Consider the following 13860-nt stretch of genomic DNA (forward strand, 5'->3'; position numbering starts at 1 on the left):
TTCAGGACCTTTCCAAAAAATCCTAATTTAACAAAATCGATTAAAAAATAAGTCCTCCAGAGTGGTTTTTAAAATAATCAAAAAACTGGTTTTGAAGAGAAGGGCTGACGGAAAAATTAATGTCATAATCATGATTGGAGGATCCTTGAGAAAAAAAACGGGGGTGCGATTAACTTTTTTTCCTCATAACTTTAACATATTTTAGGTGTAAAAATATATCAACATTTTTCAATGTTAATTTTACACCTATTCAAGCGTAAAATTAAAATAAAAAAGGGTAATTTTAACCCCTAACACACCTGAAAAGGGTAATATTTACACCAATTTTGGATCAATGCTGGAGGGTAAAATTAACATTTCCAGAATGTTATTATAACTTTTTCGGATTTCTCTCAGTGACAGAATGAGCCCCACAAAAGACCAGAAGTTCGTTTAGCTTTCACCCCCAGACCCAGACCTTCTGACAAAGCTAGGAAATTTCAAGATTTGACCACTGACGAAGGCTTGGAGTCCGAGCCGAAAGCTTTGGGGAAAATCTGTGTTTTTTCTGTGCTACTCTACACTGCCGACGCTCACCGGTTCTCATATGACTAAATTATTTGTCGGAATTCACTAAGCATAGGGTAAATTAAGTTAATTCAAAACCTGCTCCATATGGAAATTTTTCGCTACTCCAAATGGAAACATCTTTATTTTCACGATAAATACAGTACTGAGTTATTATATTTATATATTTTCTATACAACAGTTTCATTATTTAGTTAATTTTGCTCCAAATAAAGCGAAAATCCATTCATATTCACAAATTTTAATTTGTTAATTTCTCAGAAAAATTAACAGTGTACCTTTTCACCATCGAATTTTTCATCGATCGACCATGTTTTCCAATGAAAAACACAATGAGGTGACTGTTTTTATTCGTTTTGTTTAACATTTAATGTCATATTTCTGGCTAATTTTAGTTAAATTAAGTGCTAATCTTTATTGTTAACGGTACGTGAAGTTCTCAAATGAAATAATTACATATTTCGAGAACAAAAAGGGTTTTTTCTGAAGTGTCTACAAATGCTTCAATAGGAAACCCCGGAAATGTGATTTTTTTTGGAGAGATTTTCTTATTGTTTTAGATGGGAAAGGAGAAAAGACCAGGAATAAGAACAAATCCTGCACTCAAGAGCAACTAAACAAGGTTTTGGAAGCCTTTCGTCGCGGTTTCACTTATACACTGTTTGTCTCCAATTAGAAACTTTCCCTTGTCTCCATTTGGATTAATATGTTTCCAATAGAAGCATTTTATGCTCGCGTATTATTATTGTATGTAAGAAGTTTTGAAATTATATCCATTTTCACTAAACAGTAACATTCTAGAAGAGTTAAGGAGCAAATTTATGTAATTCTCTTCAGAAAAAATATGAACTTAATGTGTTGAATCTTCTGTCAAAGTTAAGGCGTCTGGAAATGGTTTTGAATTAGGACATTTATCCTAGTTGAAACCTTTCGATAAGATTTTACTAGCAGTCGTATATCGCTACTACTTTACTTATGACGGATTTTGGTCATTTTAAAGAAAAAAGAGATAAGAAAAGATCATGAAAAATCTATGAAATTTTGGAAACAGTGTATATGCATTTTTGATAAATCAAAAGTATATTTCATGTGACCCTTCTATCAGGGAGTACGTCAGATTTCCTCAAGGCGGTCATCACAAAACTCACATTAAATGCGATAACATTTTTTTACATTAAAAGAGATAACGAAGAATAGATGATTTTTTAGTATATTTTTTAGTAGACCTTTCTCGCTTCTTTAGAAGCGTTTCTTCAGAAGCAAAGAAGGTCTTAATCCGATCTCACTAGCCACTGTATTCCACCATACCGACCGTAGATATTTATCTTAATAAAATTGACTGTTAAAACGGTTAAAACAAACCACATTGAGTTATAACTTAACCCTTATGAGTGCCAGAACTTACTTAAATTGAGTAGAAATAAGTGTCACAATGGTCACCTTTCCTCCAGTGTCAAGCATAACATTTTGCATTAAAACAAGAATCGTATGCTAATGTGCTTTCCTGGTAAGCTACTTATTAAATAGCATTACAAATAAATCCAAGTCTTAGGGCAATTCCTGAGGTCACGCAAATAAAATAATATGGTTATGAGTTTGAAATAGGTGTAATACAATTTCTCGGTGGGTTTTTCAAATTGTAGAGAAAATTATTGATTTGAAAAAAAGAAACAGAACAGAATCAAAAATAACTACAGTAAATTGCATAATTATCGAGACAGTTCTTAATAGATTCTTTGTCTTAATTGATTCTTAAGGTCTTTAAATATGAGAATTGAAAGATAGTTCATTTATCATTTCCATTATAATTTTGCTAAGTCGTCTTTTGGATAACTTTTAATACTTAAATTGAGTGAAATGATGTATATATTTTTTATAACAATATTTATTTTATTATTCTTTTTACTACAAAACCTACAATCGTCAATTAATAAATAGTTAATAAGAAGACTTTAATTTCTCAAACATTTCTCAAACCTTTGCAATTGGTAAGGATACTTTAATTTTAATTTAAAATATGTAAAATAATTGGTCATCGGTCTTGAAGAGTTTAAACAAATATAGAAGAAAAAATAAAAATAACTAAATTTAAAGGCAAAAATAATTAAATTTGATCAATATTCAGTTTAGAATTTTTAAAGCAGTAAAACTGTCATGCACAGTACAGTTTTACAAAGAATATTTTTCAATTTTCATAGATAAAGATTATTTTAATTTACCCACAACCCCCACAACCATGTTTAGATGATAATTATAAAAAAAACAAAACAGTATCATTTCTATAAAAGTTTGATTTTTAACTGATCAAAATATAATTATTTGGCTGAGAAAATTTAATTGTTTTGTTGACCAAGTTTACTTTTTAATTTTGGATTGTATGTAGTTATTCTTTTCTAATTGTTGTTTTTTCAATATTTTATTATATTTTTGTCTTGTTAAAATGCGCTGTTTCACCATTTTACTCTAGAGGTTGCTCATCAATGCTAAGACGGCAGTGAACGTATAATTTCGGTTCATATATTTTTTATTGAAAATTTCCCTCCAGTAGACATTTACAGTACGAATCCGATAGAGTCAACCCTTAAATATTTTAAGCACCGTGATAAAATATGAAATACTTCAGGTTTACCGTATTACCTTATCTCATACTCGGTGGCACTAGGTGAAAATAATATAAGAAAATTGAAGAAATGAAACAAAAATTCAATAAACGGTAAACAAAAGAAAACTATGATTAATTGCTCTTACAGTTTTTTTTTGCTCACCGTTTATGGAATTTTCGTTTTATTTCTTCAATTTTCTTATATTATTTTCATCTAGTGCTACCGAATATGAGATAAGGTAATACGTCAATGGAAAATTTGCGTAAGAATTGCAATGAAAGTTCGTAAATTAATGAGATACGGTGAGCATTTTACTGTCAATGTGATTCTGCCCTTAATGTCAAACTTTTAAATATTTTGTTAAGTAAGAACCTATGACATTTTTTAAAGAGTGAAATAATAACTACAACAACTAATAACATAACTTATAGCAGGGGTGTGCAAGAACCATTTGAAATCGAATTAACGTCAAAATAAGTTTGTTCAGGTAGAGTTTCAACCATTGACATAAAAGTGTCATTTGACGTTTGTTCGGTTTCGAACGGTTCTTGCACACCTGTGACTTATACATTTAGAGAATTGCAGATAAGAATCAAATGCATTGACTCTATTGGAGTCGCACAGTAGTTTAAAATTCAACATTGTTTAGAAATGAAACTACAGTGCCCGCTCCCTAATCTGGATCGCCATAATCCGGACGAGTTATCGACGGTTACATTTAAAATCATTTTGAGGTTATGTATGGATGTGTGTTCAGCAATGAATATGAATTATCCTGTGATGTTTTTGTTTCATAAATGAAGTATAATAGCATAGAATTCTCTAATTATGTCTTTTTAAGCTTCTTTAAAACTCTTGTACTAATTCTACAAAAAAGTCTTGTATTATATTTTCGAGACGTTGAACAAATTCAAAAAATCCATCCGGATTATGAAGCGGACATCTGTCAAATTATCTCCCAATCATCCGGATAACGAAGCGGGCACTGTACTTAAGACTATAGTAAAAAGAAGAGGTAGCTAATTTTCGTTTTCTCTGGGTACCTGGTTTCTCGAGTTTCGCAATGCAATTCTTGAGATTCTTAGGTTTCGTAATGCAATATTTTAGTTTCTAAATTGGGTTTCTTAGATTTTGCAAAGCATTTCTCGGGCAAATGACAAGAATTTCTCAATATGAGTTACTCCTTGAATTAAAAAAAACTAAAATTATTCCATCTTAAATAGACAAACGTGTTCCATTTTTTGACATGTTCAAACTTTGAAAAGGCTCTTTAGAATTGAATTCTAAATTGATTTTAGTAAGTATGGGTTGTCTGGAAAGGTCTTGGAATTCTTGACAAATCTCAATCGGTATCCTACGCTTTTTTTTAAATATTTTTTTTTATGTCAATAAATCGAACATTCGGCGGAATCTCAAAACTTCCTGCTCCTCTTTTTCGCATATATTTTCGAGAGAAGGAGAAATACTCCCAAGAGAGAATACCCAAAAAATATTTCTGCAGAGAAAAATTGTGAGAGAAAGTGGGATGAAAAATATTCTGCAATTTTTCCCACATTGCTGCAAATTCTTCCTCAAACTTTTCCATCTAAAGAGACATCAAGAGCACGAGAGTAAAATGTGAATATGCATAGGAGAGACGGTTACAAATACTTGAATTTTCTGAGAAAATTGTCAGTTATATTGTAATGGGGAGGGAAAAAAATATATATAAGCAACAAAAGAAAGATCTCTCACCATTTGTTTGTTTCCATGTCAGAGGATTAAATTTTTAAAAATACTTCCTTTTTCCCTGTGCACGGTGTTGCTTTCCTAATGATAAACATACATTTTCTCCAATAATATTCTTCCAAAGAAAAGGAGGACGAAGACATTGGTGTTCTTCGTCTTGGCAAGTATAACTGGGAAGAAATTGTTGACAAAAGCTGGTGGAGAAAGTTTTTTTCTGGTTGTATCTTGTTCTTTGCCTTTCATTGAGATGTAACAAGAAAGAACCCTCCAATTTGAATCTCATTGTAACACAATAAATTAATGTATTCTTCACACTCTTGGGCAAAGGGAAAAGCTCCCTCTTTTCAGCGATAATTACCGCGAGGCATTGCGATGAATAATTTATTCTTAATCACTATTTTATTGTGCACAGAGTGTAAATTAATAAGATAATTCACAGTTGAGCTTAAGATGCTTCTTTTTTTGTTCCTTATGAGATTTTTGCTTGTTGTTGAGAGGAATAAAAGTAGACATCATCCTTCATCAAGGTCCTTCTTCCTCGCCAACGACAAAATACTCTTTGTCAGTTTCACATCATTATTCAACTTTTATTCTCCCATTGCCAAGATATCTTAAGTCCACCCCCGTCGTCAGAATCTCTCTCCTCTTTAGCTAAGATTTAACTTTCTTCTCTAGAAGTCCTCATACCCTTCCATAATTTTTTCCCTGCACATTCAGACCAAACAGATGTGACGGAATGTCTGATATGTCGTTATACTGTCAAAGTAGGAGAAAGCTTGGGTATTTTATGCTTGAGAAAATCATCAAATCTACCCTCCAAGAAAAATCCCACAGCCAACAATTTTTCCTCCCATGCACAATTTATACACATTCACGATCAATTCTACAATATTTTTCTAAAAAGAAGAAATAAAAAACTGGATGGAAAAATCTCAAGTCACGACTCTACGTTTCCTCACCCAAAATTTTGTTCTTCTCAACGTCTTTTGCTATCCCCGACCCTGAAACTCCTCCACACAAACTGCACTTGTCTGAGGGATCCTTGGGGGAGGGTGGTTGATTTGGAGCGGGTGATTGAGAGAGATTCTGTCATAGATAATAATTCAGATAATTGCTACAGGGCATTTTAGATCAATAATCTCCTTCTTCAGAACAAATTGTGCCAAGTTGAAGGAACACAAGAGGATTGAGACTTCTAAATGGGTATGATTGACGCTGAAATTGTGTGAAAGAGTTGGATTAAATAGATTTTAATCTTTGAACATTTTCATTTCGGAGAGCTTAATTGAAGAAAGCTCCTAGCCAAATTGGATTAAAATTCTAGAGCAATTTTCTTGACCAAGGATTTTTTTTGACTTTAAGGTTTTAAGGTCGTTAGGTCAACAGATATTTTCTGGCATTAAGGATTTTTGAATTTAATTGAAGAACTTTTTCATTGCACTGAAAGCCCTATTCTTTTTCCATGAAGGCATAGATCTTTTATAAGATATCGTGCCGCATAAGTTATTAAATTTTATTGTAAAATTTATAAGGGGTTAGTCATATTGAGAAACCTTTGTTAATTGTCCATAAGAAACGTTTCGCGAAACTCGATAAACCAGATTGCCTTGTCAGTAAAAATGGGAATGAGTTATCTCTTAAAAATTTACATGAAGAGTGCTGACCATGTCACATATAAGATTAATATTAAGATTAATACTTTCCGAACTGCGAGAATGCCAAAAAAAAGATAGTATGTGTTTTATCTTGCCTCTCTCTCGCATTTCGCTCGAAAACTAACCGAATCACAGTTGGAACGCATGGAAAATTGCTGGAATTGTCTGTAATATGATTCAGAAAGCAATTAATACGAACTGTAATATCTTACTCATCGTATCCATCGTATTATTCCACTAGAATGTACTCTTTCTAACACACGTGATCTTCCATTTGAAATTTTGCATACTATATACCTCTCTCTCCGGCTTTTCTTAACATTAGAGGAGACTGGGGCAAAAAGTCACAAAACGGATATTTTATTTTTTTACAAACTACTCGAACGCCCCAGAAATTTCTAATTAGCGTAGTTTTACAGGAAATTTACCGCTTTACAACTTTGTGAAAGTAATTTTCCTCTATGCTTTAAGGAAATACATTTATCGAGCCGTTTTCTAAAAGGTAATTTTGTGATCATTCTCAAAAATGCTGGGGCAAATAGTATCAGTCATGGGATGTTATCACATTTTGATTTGCTTTGTTACGGGGTTCCGTAAATTTAAAAAAAATCCTAGATAACATATTTTTATAGGAAATTTATTCCTCTACACCTTTATAAAACACCGTTTTGTCTATCTGAACGATAAAAATGCTTTTTAAGGAATTTTAGAAAAAAACACACATAAAAGACTGCAAATCGTTTGACCAACGCAAACAACAAGCGGCGACACATGGCATTGATCTTTTTTTGCCGTGAGACATCATAAATTGTTTCGGTTTTTCTTACTTTTTGCTCCATACCTTTTGTTACTTTTTACCCCAAGTAGTCGTTCTTAATACAAAGATTTATTGAGAGAAGAATCTTTGTAAAATTCTAAAATAGGTAAGGGCTTCCTATTCAAAGAATCCAAGTCATTTAGGAAATAATCATCAGTGAATAAATTTTGTATAATAAGTATAGGTAATAATTGATATATTCTTCAAGGAAAATATTTCAAAAATAGGGCTAAAAATTTTTTGTTTTCTAAATTCCTTGTTCGAATTCTAAGAAACATACAACATCGAAGAAGGTCGATGGAAGCTATCTATGGAAAAAATTTAAGACGCTATCTTATTTATCTTGGAAGATATTGAATTTTGAAATTTTCGATTTGTGACTTTTTGCCCCAGTCTCCCATAATATTAATCGTATACGTGACACCACGGTGGGAATTATAAAAGGCCACAGCAGATTGGACAGTATTTTGATAAGAACCCGGCTAATACATTGAGTAATTTTAAATTTAAGTTCTTAATTTTATAATTGATTTTATTTTTTTTTATATTTCAAATTTTTTTTAAACAAAATCCTTTTGAGGATAAAAACTACAATACTCACACGTAATATTTTTTCATTAGAGCAAAAATTATCATTCATTGGTATTGTCAGATTTTTGGGTTTTTTTGTTCCTATCGTCCATAGAGGCAAAAAACTACACCGAATCAAACTCTGTTGAACTTTTCAAAGTTAGATGTAAGACTTTTCATTGCTTATGTTTACCTGTTTCATTTTTATTGTTGCTTTTCGGTCCGTAAAAAGTGTTTCGTCCTTAAAGGGTTTAGGACTTAATAAGCACTTATTAAGGACTTATTTTATGCGTTTGGCCAAAGTTCCTTTTAAGAACTTCTTTTTAGTGTAACACCTTACCTATTATCTGTGATTGGTCAGTAAAAATTAACTTTGATCAGGATGATCAGGATTTAATTAAAATGGATATCATAAATTGTATGTATATAAAAATGTGAAAAAGAAGAATATACACTGAGAAAAAAAGAGGGTGCGATTAACTTTTTTTCCTCGTAACTTTAACAATTTTTAAGTGTAAAACTATATCAACATTTTTAGTATTAATTTTACACCTTTTTAAGAGTAAAATTAACATGTAATAGGGTAATTTTAACCCCCAATACACCTAAAAAGGGTAATATTTACACCGAACTCGGATCAATACTGCAGGGTAAAATTAACATTTCCGGAATGTTATTTTAACTTTTTCGGATTTCTCTCACTCAGTCAGTGTAATCATCTTGGCACTTTCAATTCGATATAAAGCAATTTATGATCAACTTCAGTTTTTCCTTACTAAAAATGTATTTATCACAAACAAAATATAAAATAGTTCTATAATTTTATAAGTTTCCTCAAAGGGTTTTCCAATTACCCGTGAATAGTAAAACTTACTAAAAAGTTCGTAAAAGTTTGTACTTTTTCCCAAAGACTGTTCTTTTGATTACTTGACGAGCTTTTTAGTTCTTTTACAAACATTTATTCGTATAAATGTTCGGAAATACACAGAAAGCTGTTGGTAAAATTTTGTCATTTGTTCGTAAAATTTTGTCAAACAAACAAATATTTGTAAATGAACAAAAAAGATCAAGAGATCATGTTACCAACAATGTTTATTATAATAAATAATATACTAAGTTTTACGAACTTTTTAGTGAGTTATACGCTTTACGTGCATTTCGTAAGTGTCCAAGTGGGAATTCATAAACAGTTACGAAAATTTTTGCAAAGTATTTTTTTGTGTAATTAATTGATCATATTGTACTTTCTGGCCAGGTAACTAAAATCGTTAATTAACGAACGTATAGGATTTAACGAATTTATAGAATGGATAAAGTTTTCCTGGATATGACATTCCATAACTTTCTTCTTAAATTTGACCTAACAGGTAATTTACAAAGGTTTTTCACCAAATAATCAACTAAAATATTGCAAACTTCACACTGATCTTGATACACATCCCATAACCTATTTACAGGGTAAAATTTAGATTTTCGAACAACTCGGAATTTCGGACAAAAAAAAATTAAAGTTCGCACTTTTCTTCTATAAGACATCAATTAAATAACCCTTGAAGTACTCTAAAATTGTGTAATTACTAAATAATTCAGGGGGGTAGCAAGTTTAATAAAAAGTGAAGTTATTTTTTACTGTACCCTGTTAATATTTTGCAGATTTTGCACCTCGATTCACACAATTTGCTCGTAATTCTTTTTGGGGATTTTAAATAATGTATTTCTGAACAACTTCTAATGCATAATTTCGAAATATATCAAAGTGATAAGTCAATTCTCTTTGGGGAAAAACTTGTCATTAGGTTCATTTTATATCTGTAAAAATATATGGAAAAATGAATATTGTTACCCCCCATTACTGTATTATTACAGCATTATCAAAGCCTGAGCTTTTAAATTGGATTGTCCGGAATTACGCGTTTTCCGGAATTTCAAATTTAATATTTTGTGTTATTTTAAATACTAATTGTAGGGCTGCTCGATTGTACCAATACCATAAATTTATCATCTTTTAGTAACGATTTGGTATTGATATAGACGGTTTTAACTTAACATCTTATAGGATTGAATATTATTAAAGATCATGGAATTAGTGGGATTGATTTTAGGGCATTTTGGCACGAATTCTAAGGCATTATGGAATTACTTTTCACTTAAAGTGGGATTGGTTGAAAGACGTAGTGGGAATACTTTCAAAAATGTCATGGTATTGATTTTGGTAGTGTGGGATTTTTTTTAAAAAATATCATGGGATTGTCTTCTGTTTTATTGTGGTATTAATACGTAAATGTTTTAAAGTCAATCCCACAATCTCTTGAGACCCTATAAAAATGTTCTAGAACAAATACCATTTGCTCTAACTCTAAAGTATCCTTGAAAGTATCCATACTATTGTGCTAAAATCAATCCCAATATTTTTTAAAAATAATAAAATTTGTTCTTAAAAAGAAAATGTTTTAAAAATGTCTGGAAATCCCAAACTAATTCTAAACAAAATAGTACTGTAAAATTTGTACCATTTTTGTTTAGAAAATATATTTTTTCTTAAATCGATATCACATTCTTTGAAAACCAGTCCCGACCAGCGCAACCGTAGATGTGGGATTAAATTAATGGGATTGACTTCAGTAGCATTGGTATTGGGTATCACTTATTCAATATTTTTCTATGTGTAGAAATTGAAGTTATCTTCACCTAATATGACCTTAGGGGCAGGTATTTTTTGAAAAATGTATAAAGGAGCTCAAGATAAAGTAAAATAAAATTTTAAGAAATTAAAATTTTTTCTGAGTTTTGGAAATAATGCCTTAAGTCAAAATTAAAAAAAAAAGTGTCTTAAACATACCGACTCTCCTCTACACAACTACCTTATATTACTTTTTCGGCACTTCCACGATGTACAAGAGAAAACTTAAATATCTCTACTTGAAATCTTTTATCTGAATAACCATCAACTTTGACCTTTTGAAATGGGAATTATATAATATAATATTTGTTCTGAGATTCTTCTCGAGTATTCTTAGTCGAAATAACCTCAAATCAATTGTGTGGAGTACCACTGTGTGAAGGGTAATTGATAGAAATATCTCAAGCGGAATATTTATATTGAAATCAAATTTTCATACATTATTTCTCAAATTCAATAACATGTTATGTTAGAATTTCCAATAGCACTAGGAGTCAGTGGTAGGTCGACATTATAAATCAACGATGATTGCAGATCACATTTTATGTTATTTAGGTAGATTTACAAAATGACGAGTTATTGAATAACATTATTCATAAAGGGAAATAATGGAATGTAACATGGGTCTATTATAGATCTTCAATAACTTCCCTTTTTGCTAAATTAATTGACATCTATTTTTGGAATTAGGGTTGTGAAGGTATTAAGGTTTTTTTTTAACTTTTAATTGCTATAGTTTCCATCGCGTAACATTCCTCTCGTATGTCGAAGCTTTGGGATTGTAAATTCTTGATGAAATTGATTAGATCATTTGGGGCAGAACTTTATTACTATTTACTGTGGAGCATGATGCGGAAATTGGAGAAAATCATAAAATTGGTCAGTAAATTAGCACACAAACCACCCAAACTCATCCCCCGAAAAAATATCACCTTTCCTGTTAATTGGAAATGTGTAACAGAATCACAATTTTAACCACTTTTCCAAACCATACAATTGTACAAAAGGGGAAAACCACTGAGATGCCATCATTTCATCAAATTAATCAATATGGAGACAATCTATTTCATTTAAATAGAAACTCTCTTCTTCTTGCCCAAAAACTTTGATTGACTCCTTTTAAGCAAATTTTACCTCTCTATTGAATAATTTAGAAGAGATTGGAGAAAACATTCCCAATAATGTATTTTCCCTTGTTTTTCCTTTGCTATTTTCTGCGGGTATCCTTTTCACCCATCCAAAATACAAAATACTCCTTTACACTTTAGGAAAAATCCCCCTACCCTTCCCCTGACTTTTGACTTCATCAAAAAGGAGGAATATATAAATTGAGGATTTTTACCACCAACCGCATCCACCACAAATGGCTTTATATAAATTCCGTCATATTTTCATCCCTCAGCAAATTTAGTCAGGAGGAGAGAATCTAAAATATGAACTATGTTTTTGAGGATGAAAACTGCCAAAATAGTTTTATCAAAACCCAATTTTCTTCCTCATCCCGTTACCTCCCCGATCTTTTTCTATTCCCCAAATCCCATAACAAAAAGCTGAGGTGGAGGGAAACAACTGTTCCGAGGACTTTTCTGGGGGGGTTGGGGGGGGGGCATGGAGGCAAAAAAGACCATAAAACCTTTTGGAAGTATGGGTTACAAAAAATTTCTACACATTACCTCAGGGGCTCAAGGGAGTGTGAGCAGAAAGACTGCAATAGGCTTGGGATGTTCAGCTGAAAAGTGATTCCTTGGGAAGCTTATCCAATCGGTTGGAAGTGATTCAGATCATTGTGGAATTCAATGAGCTTTCAAATGAACCCGTGGTTTTCCAAATCGGATGATAAAAACACGTTTTAAAGACCCTTGAACAAATGACCTTGAAATAACCAATTAAAGAACTCTCAAGGTCATTGCAGTAGGGTAAATGTACCAAGTTTCGGCCACTTCTTTTGTTCCTCAACTTTCTATGGATTTTTAGTTTTTGTGTGATTTCGACAACGAGATGGTAAGAATTCCGGTAGGGCAAGGGTGGACGAAATATTATCCAAAGCTATGTCTACATTTTTATTCATTTAAAAAAAAGTATTAAGAGTTTTTAACAAAAACTATAAACTACCCGTCAAATAATATCTGCAGATATCTTTAAGATTTCTGTAGAGAAAATCTACACCTCTACAGAATATCTGCAGATAAATTTTGTAGATATTCTTACGAATTTTATTTGGGCTTGGGACAAAATTCGTCAGAATATTTCGGCAGATTTTCTGACGAATCTCTAAACGAATTTCTGTAGATATTCTGTAGATTTTTTCTACATTCCAGACTTTCCAGACAAGATGTGTCAGAAGAGATGGAAAAATTTTTCACTGAAGTTTGCAAAATTCTATAGAGTTATTCTTAGTGATATCACGGTGTTTATATAAAATAAAGAATTCTGCGACGCCGTGTTACAAGTAGAGAAAAGTGAAGTGAAAACTTTAAACAGAGTGTCGACCAAAATTTCGTGTTTTTGTATCATTCGATTGGCGATTTTTAAGAAATTAGTTTTTGCTCGCAGTTTTTTTACTTATCTAAAATGTGTACTCGGTAATGCTTGTTAAGCAGAGCATACAATTTTCTTTATAACTTCTACAGTTTCTTCATAAATCAACTATATTTTTGTGAAGTAATGGAGGTTATGCAGATTTTCTAGGGAGAAATTCTGCCGAGAATCTGCAGATTTTCTCTGAATGTACTAGAATATACCGTTAAAATTCAAAAAAACCTCCGTGTAAAATCGGCAGGTAGAGCAATGATTTGACGGGTATTTATAAGGTTCTAAGTCACACTTCTTCAAAATAAGAGATAAGATAAGATAATACTCTTCCAGGGGTCAGTTCTTCATTTCGGATTACGAATGCATCCAGGCCACACTTTGCTCCCTTATGCTTCCTCACTCCTGTACGGATACGGTCAGATACGGGTAAACGCTCTATATCACAGCTCTGTATGCTCACCAGTGCCGCTGCTATATCACAGCAGCCCATCTCTTTGACAGTGACGGATCACTGACAGTGAATATTTGTATCGACTGAGTACCACTTTCATGCCGAAACTCGTTCTTGTACGAGCCTCTGTTGTGTATTGTCTAATGCGGTTTAGTTGTTTGCTAATGGCATTATTATTCATTCATACCCTGGACAAATTCAAAGCCAATGTGGCATGAGAAATCTTTTTCTGCTACTGCTCAGCTTTGAACGCGAGA

This window comes from Phlebotomus papatasi, chromosome 3 (genome assembly GCF_024763615.1).
Source record: "Phlebotomus papatasi isolate M1 chromosome 3, Ppap_2.1, whole genome shotgun sequence".
NCBI classification, from domain to species: Eukaryota; Metazoa; Arthropoda; class Insecta; order Diptera; family Psychodidae; genus Phlebotomus; species Phlebotomus papatasi.